This window comes from Sabethes cyaneus, chromosome 3, assembly GCF_943734655.1.
Source record: "Sabethes cyaneus chromosome 3, idSabCyanKW18_F2, whole genome shotgun sequence".
NCBI classification, from domain to species: Eukaryota; Metazoa; Arthropoda; class Insecta; order Diptera; family Culicidae; genus Sabethes; species Sabethes cyaneus.
The window spans coordinates 23245555-23264577 of record NC_071355.1 but is presented as its reverse complement, the minus strand read 5'-3'; the positions used below and the strand labels follow the sequence as shown (position 1 = coordinate 23264577).

Genomic DNA, 19023 nt, shown 5'->3' with positions numbered 1-19023 from the left:
CTAGGGTAAAATGCCCTTCTTTTGGCAAAAACTGCTGGAAAGAAATGCATGCCGTAGACAAGCCTCACACCATTGGAATCCCCATAGTAATAGCTTTCTTTTGATATCAACAAATTGAGCTAGAGCTTTACCATCTTCGACACAAATGTGCAATTTAATTCCACTAACCATTTCTTAGAACAGTTGAAAAGCGTACGAAGCGTTGTTAAAGAGCTAGACCGATAAAACTGTTTTTAAGGGTGTCCCTAAGAGTTTGGCTCTATAACTTCTTTCATGTAAAAGATAGAAATCTTCATTATTCAACAAAGTTGCTTCAAAATAGTGTAGCTACAAATTTTCTGTTGATAGGAATTTTTTCTGACTTAAAGTAGAGTAAATATTATTTGTCTGTACTAGAGACAACTAAGAATGAGCAGTATATTGCATCAATTCAGGCGTATTGCATAAATGGAAAATGAGATTTCTAAGCACTGACCACCACAAAAAACGAAGAAAAGTACCAAAACACAATGCGACAATTTACTGAAAACAGTTTTTAGGAGTTCCGCCCCTCGATTAAAAAAAAGGCATTTAACTTAAATTTGGGCGTGGTTATTTGAAATTTATGTCAATGTACCTCAAGGAAGTATATTGAGATAATGGTTTTCACCGTAGGACTACGTCAACAACAACGAATTACAAGCAGGGGCTGATTCTCGCGTCGCATCGCTAAAACCGTCTTTATAGTGCAACAAGAAACATTCTAAACGGTTCTTTTCAGAGCCACCAGCGTATTTAACCCTTAAATGCGCACGCTGAAAAAAAATCATTTAAAAAGAAAACTTACTTATCTAAAGGCGGTAAACATAATTTACTTTGGGGTTGTTTTAAAACAACACTGCGCATTTAAGGGTTAAAGGTAGTTCTTTTTACAATTCACGACGGGTCGGTAGAAGAAAATAATGAAATTTTAGAGTGAAGGAGAAAGAGCGGAAAGGTGAGAGGGGAGTGGGGGGGTTATTAGTAGCTGCGCTTAACAAGTAATCGTGTGACTCCTACCTTTTGTCCAATACTGGAAGGTTCATGGGTCGAACCAAGCTATAATCAGAGATTATAACCGGATTCGAACCCACAACATCCGCCAGGACATGTGACTCGCTGGTACCTTTGAACCTTTGAACCATAGGGGCACTGGACAATTCTAGTTACGGTCACGAAAATATGAAAAATTTTGAACACTAATGCCAATTAAAAATGGATTTTCACAATTTGGATACCAATGGACTCATAATAGATGTAGCAATTACTTGATTTCTGTTATTATAGTTTTCTTTTTCAGTCACTTAATAGTGAAAATCAATGAAAAAGTTCAACCTCAAAAATCTCCATACATTTTATTTGTGTTCACCTTGCTGCACAGACAGAGACGACAGTTAAATACACCATCTATTAACTGTGATTTCGATTCCTTTGCTTTTGAAAAAAAAACTAATAGTCTCGTCCCAACAAGTCGATAATTCTTTACGACGATTAAACCCAGACCAATTTGATGTCTCGGCTGGGTAAATACGACACAAAAAGTGACAATATCTCCTCATCCCAACAAGATTTCTTACGATCGCAGTTAAACCTAGTCCAATTTAATGTCTACGTTAGAGAAGTGCACCAGAAAAAGTGACAAAACTTCCTTGTCTCAACAGATTGACGATTTTTTACACCGATATAACCTAAGCCAATTTAATATCTCTGTTGAGAAAGTGCACTTCATCTGTAGTGTTCGGTTTTAATATGATTCTATATGTATACGCACGTTTGCCATTTAATTGGAAGAATAGGGAAAAGGGAAATATATTGTGTTGTGGCAAGGATGTGCCATTGATGAAATGAGATCAAATTGGTCAAATGTCTTCAACGTGGGAGAACGGTTCGTAATAAAAACAACGCTTGATTTCAGTAAGGTATCAGGACAGCAGCTGTTTTGTTGCTGTTTTCAACAGGACAACTATGATGTTCTCTCGTGGTTTAGTTTAGGGCTCAAGCACGCGATTTAAATCTGCAAATCTAATGCATGCTATGATCTTTATGAGCGATGATTACGATGAGAAGAAAATATATAAACTGAAGATTCTCTAGCTGACACTACTAGACTGTAAACAGCGAGTTTGAAAGACGTAAATATATAGTGATTGATATATTTTCTCCTCCATCAGGTTAACTATAAGAGTTATTTCTTTTTTGCTTTGTTGAAAGGCAGAAGAAGAAGTTAATTCGTTTATGTTTTCTAAATATTCACAAATTTCGTCTAGATTACAGGATCGAAACATTCAGTTAGGTACATTTACATATTAATTATTGAATGTTGACTATGCAAAGCGCTGGAAGGTCCGCCCTGCCCTGCTTTATAACCAAAATGTAACAAAGCGTGCTGTAAGTAACAGAACGAGATAGAATCTTTGTAAAACATTCTGTCTGTCGCAAGTTTTTCTATCACATTTCTAAAAAACTTTGATAGAAACATCCACTGGAGTTATTATTCTGTAACATTTTTATTAGAACCATCTGATCTGGTACTCACTGCTGTTTATAATTCGTAAAATGCACAAATAATTTATCGTTTTACCTACAGAAAAATGAGTCTGACCAAAAGTTTAGTTGCAATTAATGTGTAAATATGTTTATTTGACGGAAAGAAAGATCTCCGAACAATCTAAAACATTGAAATATGGGTGTACCGCAAGCTAGCTTGTTGGGATCACATTTTATTTATGTTGTACTGATTTTTTTCTGTAAATTTTGCGCTATAAACAATGTCATTTTTGTTGTTATATGGCAAAACAAATTAAATACATAGAAAAAAATAAAACTATCTTCTTTTACTCGGGCAGGGTTCCAATTAAAAAAGCAAAAACAGTTACTTACGTTTGCCGAAATCGGGACAGACTAGCTTTTAAAAGAAGCTAGTTTTTAGATTTGTTAATATTTGTTTTGATTAGGCAATATCAAAAGTCTGTTCAAAACCAATTTCTTGATAGTTTGGTATTTTATGGTGGTTAGAGATCCCTCTAAGAGGGGGGGCTCCCATACAAATGAAATATAAAAATACAAATTTCCTCATATCTCGAGAACTAATCAAGCTGTTCCATTAGCATGTAGCAATTTGGCATGTAGGAGTTTTTGGAGGCAGAATTTTTTTCTATGGTCTATTGAGACCCATCTCTCTTTTAAGAGGAGGGCTCCTATACAAATGGAACATAAAGATTCCTCATAACTCGAGAACTAATCAAGTTAATGGAACCAAATTTGGCATGTGGGGGATTTTAGAGGCATGAATTTATTTTATGATGGTTTGTGACCCCTCAACCCTGTGATATAAAACAGATATTTTTGTGTAACTCGTAAACTAATCGAGTTCGAGAAATTTTAGACCACCAGAAACTACCTTTAGTAACATTAGATTCAGGGCGAGTATTACTCATAAACATGCAAAACTCGAGGTCATCCGAGACTCATGATTTATGTACAGCACAGTTTAATTTGTGGCAATACAAAGTTTGTCGGCTCAGCTAGTGTGATATAAAACCAATATAGAGCAAAAAATGAGTCAAAACACGGCAATTTCACAACATATTCATAACAGTCAAATTTTGAGTCAATCTGGTTCCAATGTTTCTTCATCATATGTTATGATATTTCTGACTTTCTAGAAATAAATCATCTCATTAATTTTATTTCACTCCAGTTTTGCGTGAATATTTTTCACATTTTCAACGCAGTTTTTCTTAATTGAATATTTCTTAATTATTTTTGAATTTTGATTTATTCTAAGCTTAATATGCAGATCATACATTCTCCGCGTTTTGCTTTGGGTTAATTATTCCTGAATGACGTTTCATAAATAAGAAACAAGGTCGTCATGAAGGCGACAAATCGGAAATGTTTTCGTCATACACAGTTCAAAGACAAGTATGGAATGAAAGAAAAAGCCAAACACCATTAAAAACAACCATAATCACCTTGTTTAAGTATTCTACTACAAATAGGAAGTAAATACAGCACGTGTTACGTGGCTTACATAAATGTAAGCTATACTTTGTTTACGGCAAATAAGGAAAAACACTAATTGTCTGTAATCTAGACAACCTGTGTATAATTCTGCAACAGCGAACAGAATAGTTTTTTATATAAAATAATAAAAGGTAGCTTGTAAGATACAGCGTTCAAAAATAACATAAAATCAGTTAATGACTAGTTTTTCGCTCAAACGAAACAATAAAATGTTAGTTGCTAACTTTAAAAAAAACTAGTTACGTTACTGCCGCGCCTGATAACACAATCAACCATAATTACCCATAAATAGGTTAACGATATGCGCATTATAGTCTGATCTAATAATGGGCGACAAAACAAATCATTCGATCTGGACATAAAACTGCCCGAATGACCGAATCGAGAGCAAGAAACGGTATCGCTAAATGCGCCGAAGGCGTAATCAAAGAATCAAAACGCGGAACTATATTTGTTGTGCTGATTGTTCATAAAACCTTGGTTCGAAAACAAAACGTGGATGCAATTCGAACAAAAAAAAAAACAAAACAGACTAAAGACTGCCATAAGAGTCACGAACAGTAACCGCTATCAGGCTATTTGTGAAAGGTGGCTACTGAGTTAAAATCTGTAATGAGCCAAAAAAAATTAATGAGTTGGATATCTAATTATTCCCCAAAAAAAAACATTCACACTTTTTGTACATTCTTTTAAACCGATTGTTCCTTTTAGACTTTCAAAAACCTGGGCACACCCAGCAAAGTCACGTTGAATACGAACAAACTTAACTGGTGACCCGGAAAAAATAAGCATAACACGAAGATAAGAATTATTGTAACAGTAGAATACAAAATACAGTAAAAACACTAGAATTTATTGTTATAAAAGATAACGGCCGGCTCGCCCTGAATCATCTAGGAAAGTGTTTAGGTCATAAAATTATGTTTGAAGAATTATGCCAAATGGCGTTATGCCAAATGGCATTATGCCAAATGGCATTATACCAAATGGCATTATGCCAAATGGCATTATGCCAAATAACCCCTTATGATTATGCCAAATGGGTTATCTAGGAAAGTGTTTAGGTCATAAAATTATGTTTGAAGAATTATGCCAAATGGCGTTATGCCAAATGGCATTATGCCAAATGGCATTATACCAAATGGCATTATGCCAAATGGCATTATGCCAAATAACCCCTTATGATTATGCCAAATGGGTTATGCCAATCCTACTGTATTGCAATACATTAAAAGGGCACATTAAGATGAAAATTCGAAAAATGTATATTTTATTTTTACAACGGTAATCTTTCCAATAGACTGAGAGGAATGGTAGAAGAAAGTAATGAAATAAAAGTATTGATAGTATCTCCAGGGCGAGACAAGACGTAAACGGGAACGAACGGAACATTAAGAGGAGATGAGTCATAGAAGCAACGCTTATTAAGTTTGTATAACGTTCATTTTTACCCATGCTGGGGGATACCAAACAATCAAATTTTTGTCATTGGTAGTTGAGAAACTGAATTTCAATCACTAGTTATGTTAATTGGATATGAAATACATGTTATTATTTTCCCAACTTAATTGCGAACAAAAATTATCAGTTATCACACACCAAATTCACATTTTGAAGCATTTCTTCAATCATTTTCAACAATTACAATGATAATTATATTGATTGAAGCGCTTCACAAGAAACTGCATATTTATACAATTCTTGCTTGCGAGTTTGCCAAAAAAAAAGCGATATACACGAGGTAATCAGACCCAATTAGAAAAATAGCATTATTTAAAAAAAAAAATAACGGAGAAAAAAATCCGCAATCTTTCTTTTCTTTTGAAAAGCAATTTTCGTCATCTTTGTGGAAAATAAATTAAGCTTATTATTGATTACACATAGACGCCCCACCTCGCTGGACCAAATATCCATCGTCAAAAGTGTCAGTTTGCTTAATACAATAATTATCTTGAAAGTCTTCCTCAACAGATAGGACCGTGTTATCATCAGTTGTTATACAATAAAGAAATTATTGATTCCGCCATCCCGGATAAACCAAACTCGCCGATATTTATCAGAATTCAATGGTGTGTAGTAATTATTCCTAGGGATTAGCGCCACCTTAACACCAATTTCGATACCTTTTTAGCATATTCTGATAAGGAGTTTTTTTTATTATAAACTAGACTTGATAAAAGATAAGACGTAAACGGCGCTACGTGCAAGAGTTCACCTGTAAGCACGACTGATTCACGCCGACAATCGATCCAAAAATATATTGCAGTTAAGGGTCACCGAGTAAATAAAACAGTGCCAGTAGAAAAACAAGCACAGCGAAACATTACACGAGAGAAAACAAAGCTCCAACGACGACGTCTTCAGTATCACAAAACTCACATTCAGCACTTCGAAAAGTATGTGCATTCACTCTATTCACACTATCGTTTTCGGTTCCACAGCAAAGGTTCTTGCACTTCTATCCACTGATAGTTCCTCGAAATCTCTAATTTTTCTTCAAAACCCCCATCTCCGGCAACCAAAAAAGCATTTGTCAGTCTTGTTCTGCTTTTCAACACTGCCTCTTCTCTAACGTCGTCGGTCGGTCGATGAAAGATATGGTCCCGTATCTGGATTTGGCCAAAAATACACTAGTTTTCACTCTAAATCGTTTCGGTTTTATTAGTTTCTCGTTGGTTGGTGCGCTCCAGAATAAACCCGCTTTGCCAAGTCCCGCACCCACCACCAGCCAGCCCGCCAGCCAGCCAGTCTGTCTCTTCGTCGGGTTTTCTTCACCGGGAAAATGTAGCCCACCACCGCCACAAGCCGGGTATCAAAACGGTACCAAACGAGAACGGCACTCGCGCACAATCAGTAGTCCATTGCACCTTCGCGTCCGTTTCCTCTAACGTCTCTGCTTGCCTGCCACCAACTTCGACGAGCAAACCGGGAGCTAGATAGAGAACTGCATCCAATCACTGGCAGCACATGCACCGCACGAGAAAAACCAACGGAAAAACTAACCGAACGAAGAAAATGCTCCGCTGCTCCGTCCCGAAAATAAAAGATGCACCGAAAAACAAAAACTCCGGAACGAGAATTACCACATACACTGCTACTTTTCCACACGAACTTTTTGTGGGTTGTCGATGACTGAAACCGGAAGAACTCCACGGGAATGTGCACTGGGCAAAGCTGGAAATCGGACTAAACCACGGCTTATGTGCCGGGGGCATTTTATACGGGGGGATACCTCCGAACCGAAAGCGAAGAGACCCCCGTCGAAAAGCACTACTCACCAGCAGTGTCGGATGCGTCGCTCAGCTATGCTCCACACCGAAGCTGCGATCGCGGTCGGTACACGTAGGCACTCACTTCAATGCACGCGACGACAACATAAGGTTGCTGCACCCAAAAAGGGGGAGAAAAGAGCGAGAGATAGAGCATAAAACGGGCGAGGAAAATTCACTTGGTTTGCATTCTCCCGCGCTCCCAACTCCCATGTCAGTCAGTAGTAAAGGAGGCTCGTCGTACGTGGATGGACGATGGAAATTCCGACACCCACCGAAAGCTCCGCTGCCGCCGTGCGCGGTGTGTGACAATGCGATCGACCAAATACGAGACGAGACCCCGGCCGGAGAGAACTTTCAGCGTGAGTGACTCGCTCAGCTGGCAATGTTTTGAATTCGAACAGCGCGTCAGGTGAATGGGTGTTTGATCAGCTGATTTTAGGAACTGGAAGAACGAACTCGCTTTGACTTGATTTGGAGCCCATTTTTCATATTTACTTATGGTAGCTTGTTTGATAAAATATTGAGAAGATTAATTAAAGCATGTAACTAGAGTATAGTGATATTTCATAATTAATTATTCAATGACAAGTGACAAATGGAATAAATGTAGGATAACGACACCAGTTTTCGCCACTTTTATCGGCATAGAATTGGAAAACCCAGATTTACTGCCATATAGTTGCATATCGATGAGCAGTTTGAAGCACACAATAAGCAGAAACATTTTTCCTATGTTTTCAGGAAAAAAGTTAAGACTAAATGTTTGAAAATATAATTGTAAATGTAAAATTTGTGATACATGTTCAAGCACCAGTTTTCGACCCCCCAAGATCCAGTTTTCGCCACTCCCGGGCTTCAGTTTTCGCCACCCCTAGAAACATCGTTTGCGCAATGTTCTAATCTGGAAATTTATATATATTTATGTATTTTTCAAAAACTAGAATCAGTTTTCAGTTCAATGAAGAAAAGAAAATGGAAATCCGTTGAGAAATAACCGAGATATGACATTTTACTTGAAATCAGTATCAGTAGCGTCTATCTCTAATTTGGCACATGACCGAAATCGTATCAGCATGGGTGTCAAACTTCAAGATTTTATGATTTACTGACACTGAAAACTTTTCCAGGTTCACGGCTTTCTAACCTTGTAGCAGATTCGGAGTACCCCGGCGGAAGTGCTCGTTTTAAGATATATTCGAAATCATATCAATATGAGTGTCAAATTCTATGATTTTGATGTCTTGTAAAACCTTAAAGATCCACATCCATGAAGCTATAGTTTCAGTCATTCCAAAATGGCCATAAACAGTATTGGCAATGTTTTAGGAACTAATTCACGGAAATGGCTACTTTTCATCAGTTCAGTTTCAGAAGCCGAAGAAATCTGTTTTTTTAAATAATTTCCGATATCCTTTAAATATTCAGGAAGAACCAGAAAATATACCTCGGTGAATGCAATCGGCTGGGCAATTGATTTTTTATCTTATTTTATCTAATTTATATATAATCTAACAAGCTTGCTCTATTTATACATAACTCGACAAAAATAGCATTAATGAGTTCTTTTACATAAGAATGTACCTCTATCTTTAAGTCACAAATAAGGAGATCCAGCGGCGTATTCAAACAGTATATAGCGCCTATAGTTTGCCCTTCGCAAAACTCTGCGGTTTAGAAGCATAAAGGGCCAAACAGAATGCTGAGTCAACGAGTCCGTCAGCGTTATTCTGACAATTTTCTCATGGGTTTACTGTCAAATTGACGCTAGTGGATGCGTTAACGCTGCATTCTGTTTGGGCCTTAAGCCGCCGCACGGACGTGACAATGTTAAAAACCCCTACTAGACCGGCAGACTTTGCTCACGGAAGACTTACGCAGCTTTGCGGACGACATTTAGCGGAGTACAGGTTGAAAGTGAAGAGTAGCGGAGGTGCATGAATCAAGGGCAACAGACACTGCTTGGGGAAATTACCAACGACATTTGGCGAAAGTCGGTAAACTACAGTGAACCAGACACGTCGTAAGAAAACGGTTCTATACAACAACCCCACCGGCACCGGCACGGAGGGACCCCGCCTGGGAAATGGGCGACAAGTTACCCAAGATTGAGTTGAACTACTCCGGCTCTAAGCTGCTGATGACAACGAAGATCGTACAATCAGCCCCGTCCTTTTTCCTGTGCTGGCTGTGAAATTTCAAGCTTGAAAGTGTAGAACAAATTTTCTTCTTTGCTTGATGCAGTAATTACAAGCAAGAATCATAATAATTACAAGCAAGAATCATCAAAGATATACTGCCCATGGATTCATAGTTGACGTAAAAGCCAAAATGACCAACATGTGCTTTTTCGGCCCTACGCATTCCTAACTATGTAATATACATGCCCAATGCTCAAAGAACATTTGTTTGTTCGAAATATTTGAGAAATTTGGGAAAATAGAGCTACTCTGCATAGTTGACGTAACTCCCCGCATAATCATCTAGCATAGCAACCTGCTTTTCATGGGCTTTACGCCAAACTATGAGATTAAACAGTCTGTTTATTCGCATAAACTGGCGTATGGCGTTTTTGAATACAATAAACGAGAAATGGTAGAATCTTGGTAGAAAATAATAAATAGACGTTGCTTTTGAATCACAGTCGCAAAAATCTATTAGACTTTCTGCAGATGATAGTAGCGCTGCTTTTACAAACGTAAATGGAAAATATTTTCTGATCCATTTAATTCTAGTTATCTTCCATGATGTGCTCGTAAAAACTGAGTTGTCATATCAATAATAAATTGTGTACATATAAAACACATTATATCTAATCTAACCAATGTATCTAATGTATCTAATGTAACCAAGAGCGCAGGCTCTTGAGAAAACTTGATACAACTTATTCAAATAAATTAAGTAAAGCAAATTGTTAGAGTGCAGGACAATTTCGGTGTTACTGTTATGTTATTGTCCCTTACAGTCTCGCCTATTCGAGATTCAAACAAATAACTGGCTTGTTAGATCATCGTGGTGCCTCCAGGTCTACTCGAAGAACTTTCAAATGAATGCTTATATATTTTTTTTATTTTTTAATATTCATATTGAAATTATTTTTCTTATCGGTTAGATAGCTAAATCACATAGCGTTTTTACGAGATAGGTAGAAATGGCGACAAATTAATTCTGTATCCATCCATCAAATTTATATCTGTTAAACACAATTCGGTTTTCTAAAACTGGCTATCTGGGATGTTAAATTTGGAAAATAACCTCTACGAACTAAATCAGCGACGTTAGGATGGAGTTTTCCCAATCAAATAAGCATGGCGAAAACTGGTGCCTGTGCTGCGTTCAGAGCGCTGTATTGAAATTCGCCAATGGCGAAAACTGGATCACCTGTATAAAATGGGAACCAGTTTTCATAAGCTACAATTTTTAAAAATCCAGTAAATAAGCAATAATTGAAGTGTTATTTACACACAATCGCTGAAATTAATAAATAAACGATTGGAAAAATCTTTGAGTTTTCTACTGTAACCACAAAATATATTGTTTTTCCAACATTTGTTTTCATCCATATCTGTACAGCAGAGAAAAATCATCCCAATCTGAGAACACAAACCGAAAATAATGATAACTTAAGTTGAACATTTATCAAGGTTTTGGAATCGTATTTTATTGGTTAAGTATATAATTTTGTTTAAATCAATGAATATGTTATGCCAATTATCGTAGGCTAACTAGCAATAAAACATCTGTGGTGGGCGAAAACTGGTGCCCTGGCGAAAACTGATTCCGTTACCCTATAGGTTTTTGGTAAGGTAGCAGAATAAAACGAAAAACTTTTTCTTTAATTCGTATTAAAGAGTAAGTTGAATGAATAACTTATTTCTCTTCTGTCAAAAGTCTCCAAATAAAAGAACGTTTATACCCATGGCTTCATACGAACATCAATCTTCAAATTTGTCCACAAGGTGTTGCAGTACAATGTAGTCAGATTTTAATTACCTTGAAGATTTTTACAACGTCAGCATACAAAGACGGACAGTCAAGTGGCACGAGAGCGTAAAGTTCATTTATAAAAAGAGAAAAGAGTGGTCCAAGGTTGCTCCTCTGTGGTACTCCAGAGGTGTTGCAGACAGGGCTTCGACCGATCCTTTTTTTCTACCGCAGTCACACCAACGCGCATTCAAGTTCACACCGTCCGTTTAGAGGTGGAATACGAACGCTATGCATAACACAACTGGCAGTTTGCTCAGTCAAACGCCGATCGCACGCAACAGAACGAACGCGCTCTAAAATTTTTTGACATTTTTGTTTCGATCAAGTTGCCTTTACCGTTTGGAGCAGCGAATGACTGCAAAACAGTCAAATGACTGGCAATCACCACGCTAACGAAAAGCAACCGCACAATCGTATGATTCAATACTACAAAAAAACAACCACTACATGTGCATGGAAGAAGTCGGTCGGATTCCGTCCAATACAAACGAATATTTTGCTTGCGTCTGACCGACGTCCGGGTGACAAACTATTACTGTGAGCAGCCGATTTGGAGACAAAAAGAGAAACGAAAAATACGTCACCGTATGCTTCCAGTCAGTTTGCAGTTTATATTCTCAAAGCGCAAAGCAAAACGGGAGATCGACTGTTTGCTTTTGCTGAGATGCCGCATGAATTGTAAGACGGCAGCAGCGCAAGCGGGAGATTGACTGGATTCAAAAAAACAGTCAAATGATCGTTCAAAAAGCGGAGTTTGAATGCGGAAAGTTCGCATTCACGGCAGTCACATTCAACTTGCGATCCCTTTTCAAGCCCTGGTTGCAGAACGAGTTAGAAAACTCGCATGCGATCTTCACACTCCGCCTACGGTGTACTAGGGACGATTGTACACTGAAACAAGAATCGTGGTAATTGTTACCATATTAGAGGGTAAAATTAAGAGGACACACCAGTGAATTTTTGCAGAAAACATTTCTGTTTAGCTTAAGCAGTGTTCTGATCGAAACTGCTATGCGTTACTTTCGGCGTTACCCCGATACATAACAAAAATACTAGAATCGTAGACAAAATTACTAGACATTACCATGAAAGGTGGTAAAATTATCTGAAAACATATTACTTGTACAAGAATCATGGTAAATTTGAATAGCTTTTTCATGGTACTTACAAAAAGCATGCGTTTTCTGCAAAATTGTGCGATATACCATGGTTTTGTTTCAGAGTAGCAGGAGCAGAGAGCAGGAAAACGATTAAGGGAGCCTGCGTGAAATGTGTAGCAAAGAAGCTGCATTTATCGCGAGCAACGTTGGCTTCACGATCTAGAAACAGAGACCGAACTTTAAGACTGAAACAAAACGTAATTAGGTGACTGTAACCAACTTTAACTTTATTGAACTTTATTGCACTATGGGTATTGTAGGAATGAAATTAAAGCTATCAATAGGCAAAAATATCACTGTTTCATTCCTATTTTAGAAGACAAAAGTGCATTAAAACTATTTTCAACAGACGACGAGTAGAGTATTCATAAAATCCATAAAAAGAAAACTAAAAACTGCTTCTAAAGGCAATGAGATGAGAAGGGAAATCGCTATTAAAATTATTAGCTCTACTAGAATTTCCTGATGACCGCTATAAAACTGCCGTCCGACCAAGTGGTCCGCTCTCCAGAAGGTTTTTATACACTCTTTAAGAATCAGGTAATAAAATGAAGTAATATTATCATGCTCTGCAGAAAACAGCCATAATACCGATTATGCTATTCGTTGCTTGAAAGCCACCGCCATAATTTAGTGAAGCTTTTTGTTACAAAGCTATAAAGCATACAGTTTGCTCTGGTGCTCCGGTGGTTGACTTGAAAATACACACGTGAGCAGAAACGTTAAAGTGTTAATGTCAGATCATCCTGATCGATTTGGTTTATTCAGCTGCTTCCGTAGTTGAGCAGCATATGCGCATCAAATTTTATCGTGCCTATTGGTATGATAGGTGGGCCATGAACCTCTGGGTCTGCCTCTTCTACGCTGTCCTTGCGGATTCCATTCGAGTGCTTCTCTGCAGATCATCTCGTTCGCTCCTTTCCTCAAGGTGTGTCCTATCCACTTCTACATACGTTTACGTATTTCTGTTGCTATCGGCCATTGATGATATCGACGCTGGAGTTCCTCATTGGATATCCAGTTGTCGGGCAACCAGGCACGAATGATATAACGAAATATCAATTTTGACTGTATAATTTGTGCTTGACTAAGACAATACTGTCAAATAAATCAAAAATCAAGATATTTGACTACAATATGGACTTTTATGGAAATGGTTTGGCTGTTGGATGACATAGGGCATTGTTTTGACACTAAAATGGCGCATGGTTAGTGAAAATTTTGCAGAAAAGACCGCTAAAATATGAAAATTCATGTGCAGCCGCACATGAAAATTAAGATGACGGATCAGGGTATGATATGTTGCTTGAAATCCCCTATAGAATGGACTTTTTTTACAACGGAGTTGGCTATTAGAAGTCAAAAATTGAAGTTTGACTTTTTTGTTTATTCGTATATGACGACAATACACAGTCATGAAGTAATGATAAAATTGGGAGAATAAAACAAAATTAGGTATTAGAATACCTAATAAAACGGGGGGCAGTAGTTTAGTGAGTAAAATATTCGGGTACCAATCGAAAGAACGCCTCGCTCTCCCTTTCCATCATCTGCCTTAGTTGGAACATTTATACTTATGGATATTGGTTCCAGTAAAAAATCAGCCTTTTTCTGTCGCTGACAGAATGCATGGCAAATATTATTTTTAGGGTGACTATTAAATTGTAGTTATCGTCAAACGTCAATGACCTGACGTCAACCCTCATTAACTCATTTAGGGGAACTGTTTCCGGATCACTGGGGCTTCATTTGGGAACGCCCAAGTGAAAAAAGTGAGTTAAAATAAAAGATATTTTCCGAAAGGTTTTAAAATCAAACACAAAAATTGCAAAAAGTGCCTGAAATTTTCATTTGAACTGAAAAATTGGTGTGTGCCATTTATTTTTTGAAAAAAAGTTCACGCAAATGCTGGCTACCGTAGCTACTCCTGAGGTGGTCTATGCGAAAGGCGCCAGTTTGCACCATTGCCGAAAGACTTTAGGTAACCGCACATATCAGTCTAGAAGTGTCAAATCAGACAATTTAGGCAGTCAATTGATAGGTGCAAAACAAGAGATTGATTGTACACCGATTTCAATTGGTTAATTGTTTCTCGTGCTGTGTGATGGTAAGTGGTACCGTCTTGTGGAAACCACATGTCATCCAGATCCAATGCTTCTTGCATTTGGTTAAAAAAAAGTTCGCAATCATCGACCGATAGTGGACTCCATGAGCAATAACGTAGCGGCCATTTTCATCTTTGAAAAAAAATGGACTTTGCGGGCCCATTAAATAGCATCAAACATTGCATTTTACTAGATGCATTTGCAGTTGTCCTTGTCGGAAGTTATTTTTTGCTGCTTCATTTTGTATTTAAATAACATTGTTTGCTTTTTTCATCACCATAAAATGATTATAACCCAGGTAACCAATAAACATTTCTAACGCAATTTAAGTGCAAGCCAATAAGCATTTAAGTTGCCCCAAATGCTACCTAAATGCAATTTTGGCAAAATAAGCGGCTACTTTACTGCTAGCCTTCTTATAGTGCTGACAATGCTTATTTGCAGCTTGTTACCGACAAAAAGAATTTAAATAGAATTGTGGATCAGAAGGCTGATAAACAGCAACCTGCAGTATAAAACACCAGGGACGCTAATAAACGATTGATTTACTGCTTATACTAATGCTTATTGGTTACCTGGGAAGTAAGGCTGACTACATTGTTTGGGCTGGTCAGAAGTATGCCGTTTTGTGTTAAGTATATGTATTATGAACACGTTTGGGATAAATAGTGTATAATTATTAATATAGAATTAGCTTATAAATGTTGGGACTTCCATTTCTAAATCCAAATTATATAAAAGTGAACGTGAGTAGATATGTATATTCCGCCACTCATAACTCCAGAACGCTTTGACCGTGTTCTACCAAACTTGTAATGCATGTTTGTTAACATAAGGAATAGGAAAGGAAATTTTCGGAGAGTGAACAGATGCATAAATGGCAGCTTGACAGAAAGAGGGAGCCGACTGAGGGGGAGAGCAAAAGGGAAGGACAAAGAACGTGAGTATGAATGTATGTTCCGCCATAACTCCGGAACGCCTGAACGGTTCTTCATCAAACTTGATACACATGTGATACACATGATTGACGTTAGAGGTCTAAAAAGTGTAACCGCCCTGGGGGAGGTCAAGATAAATAAAAAGGTTTTGTTTCTTTTTCAATCACGTATAGGGATTTTCGGAGAGCAAACAGATGCATACGAGTGCATACAGTGCTACGAGACAACAAGGGCAACCTGACGGCGGGGGCGATAGGAAGTAATGGGAGCATATCTGTATATTTGGCTATAACTTCGAAATACCTAGACGGTTCTTCATCACATTTGGACCACATGTTCCTTAACACAAGAGAGTTAACGGGAATGTTGACAAGAGAGGTGAGTTTTACCATAAGAGGGGAGAGGGTCAAATAAGCAAGCGTTTCTTTTGCATTTGAATCGACAGTAAATGTATCAAATGTATCACATAGCTGGATGACAAAAGGGGATGTCTGCTGAAAAAGGGAGATTATCCCCTAGGGGGAGGTCAAAATAAGAAAAGTGTTTTATTTTCTCTTTCATTACAGGGATTTTTGGAGGTAAAAACAGATGTATAGATGGTTATGGGCCAAAGGTGGCAACCGACAGGGGACGGAGCGTTAGCTGAGAAGAGGGCACGGATCAAAATGAGGAAAAAATCTTTGTTTCATACCAGGAAATTCCGACACGAAAAAAGATCAAGATCAAGAACAAGGATGAGGACAAGGACAAGAACAAGAAAAAGGACAAGGACAAGGATAAGGACTACGACAAGGACAAGAACAAGGAGAAGGACAAGGACAAGGAGAATGACAAGGGCAAGGGCAAGGGCAAGGGCAAGGGCAAGAGCAAGGGCAAGGGCAAGAGCAAGAGCAAGGGCAAGGGCAAGGGCAAGGGCAAGGGCAAGGGCAAGGGCAAGGGCAAGGGCAAGGGCAAGGGCAAGGGCAAGGGCAAGGGCAAGGGCAAGGGCAAGGGCAAGGGCAAGGGCAAGGGCAAGGGCAAGGGCAAGGGCAAGGGCAAGGGCAAGGGCAAGGGCAAGAACAAGAACAAGAACAAGGACAAGTACAAGCACAAGCACAAGAACAAGAACAAGAACAAGAACAAGAACAAGAACAAGAACAAGAACAAGAACAAGAACAAGAACAAGAACAAGAACAAGAGCAAGAACAAGAACAAGAACAAGAACAAGAACAAGAACAAGAACAAGAACAAGAACAAGAACAAGAACAAGAACAATAACAAGAACAAGAACAAGAACAAGAACTAGAACAAGAACAAGAACAAGAATAAAAACAAGGGTAAGAACAAGATCAAGAACAAGCACAATAACAAGAATAATAAGAATAAGAAAAGAAATAATATAAAGTTTGCTTTCGAATTATTTTCTCAACTTCCCAAACATAAAACATAAACTGATACCAACTATAATGACGGTTGAAGCTCAGGACTGAGGAAATAATGATAATAAGCAAGCAAGCAAGCAGCAAGATAAATATAAATATATTTGGAACTCCATAAGGCATAATATAGGTACTTTTTCTGCGAGACGAGTGTCATAACAAGGCAAACTTAGAATGGAGTCGAATCGACTGACGTGCGAGTTTCAAGACGAACCTTTCACAGCAGTTTTCACTTACTTTAACAAAAACAGAACGGTGCTAATAATCCATCTAAAACATTAAAATCCATCCACCGGCAAATCAGCAAATGTTCATTTCAATTTTACAGTGTATAAAATCAGCGGTGAACACTCAGTATTCTCGCGGAACTCATTGCGGTAAAAAACAAGTTCACAGCATAAGAAGAGAACAACAGCCGACGCACTCACCGACAGAGAAAGCCTCCTATGTAAAATAGCTCCCAAAACATAGCTGTTTATAGTTTGTACAATGTACTATCTCCCTTGCATAGTGGAGAGTCGTCTCTCTGTAAATCTCGCACGAAACTTCGCAGCGGTGAATGGCATTGCCGCCACTCTCTCCAGTCCCTTTGGGCCGTCATCAGCTGAGTTTTATTTTGACTATTTTCCTCCGTTTTATATCATTCGCAGGGATCCGAGCGCTGCAGCTGCTCTGCTAGCAACTAGCAGTCAGGTCGAAATTAAGCCAAGCTAGATTGCTGGGAGGCAACCACGTGGCGTTTCTTTTCTTCCTCAGAGTATTGGATGGTCTCATTCCGATCCGTTAGATTCATTCCAATAGTTTTACAACCGACTGGAAAAACGCCGTACTTCGACGGGTTCTGTAACAACTCGACGAGCTTCGCAATAACAACATGAACATGAACAAGGAAGGTGACATTCGCTGTAATCGAGAATGACATTTGAGATTTGATATTTTTGATTGTGTTTCGCCGTAGCGTAAGATTCGCTGGGTTGATTGTTGAACAACGACGTTAGACACGGGGGAATTGGACGCCTGAAACAATGGCGTAAACATCTTTACGGTATGTGCAATCGAGCATAACAATGCGGTTGTTGGCAATGGCACTGCTCTGAAGCGGAAAGTTTTCCATTTTTTTCCACATTGTCTCTCGTAATGCAGCTTCTTAGAATATGTCCATATACCTAGAACGATGAAATCTAAGGTAATTGACTTTGACTCTAGGTCGATGAGTTTGCGCTTCAACAGGCAGGCACAGATGCTCGGATTGCTCAACGCCACTTAGCGCAAACTGTAACCAGTAAAGTAATCGGAAAAATATGAGATGGAAGTGATTCGCAATACCTACTAGAAGACGTTGGGAACACGAAGCTGTTTGTCATAAAACCTTCGAACGGAACTCATAAACCACTTCTTTATATGTGGAATGAATGAAGAAAGATAGATTTAATAATACCCGATGAAATGAAGTGAAATGCAGCTCTAAGCTATGACTGCTCGAATGCGTTTAGACAGCTCCGAACAGAAAGACACCGACATTAGTCAGTGGGATGAAAGTGTTGAGCGAAAGCGAGAAATAAAAATAAGAAGCAAAAAAAGCTCGTCTTCATACAAATTGCATATAAATGTTTAATATAAAAACTCGAACTCTTACTATAGTAAATAGCGTGACGCATTCATAACATTTTGCGGAACTGTGGGCACACACATATGGATGAGGCTTCGCAATTCGCAATTCGAGTGCGTGCAGGCAGAGGCGTCGGTGGATGCGGCAGCAACAGCAACGGCAATGAATGAATGGTTCGGTACATATATTTTAAATCGTAATGTGTTTTTAATTAGGTGGCCTACATCCCGTCATCGTCGTCGTCGTCGTTCCTACGTTGCATCTTCGTGCACATTTCGGGAAGCAATCAACCAGTTGAACTGCGCGACTACCACCAAGCTATGAGGTATGAATCGATTCATTAAGTGCAACAACAACTGTAAGCCTTGTAAAATCTATGATTGATTGGGAAAGTTTCAACCCGCCTCCACCGTCCAAGAAATCGTAAAATAGTTCGAATAACTGTGGGAACGTGCGTGTATTGAAAGCTACCAAAAAACTACCCGTCGGATGT

General features: G+C 38.4%; 1 protein-coding gene across 2 annotated transcripts in view; it reads right to left on the bottom strand.

Moving 5' to 3' along the window:
• The window catches only part of LOC128742307 (microtubule-associated protein Jupiter), a 323299-nt gene that overhangs the window by 104436 nt on the left and 199840 nt on the right, over positions 1–19023 (bottom strand). The window contains exon 1 of one of the 2 annotated variants that reach the window (XM_053838635.1): positions 7048–7128. The exons of the other annotated variant lie outside the window; for it this stretch is intronic. The gene's annotated coding sequence lies outside the window, so the exon portion shown is untranslated. Of the gene's footprint in view, positions 1–7047; positions 7129–19023 lie in introns of those variants that run through there. 2 annotated transcript variants of the gene reach the window in all.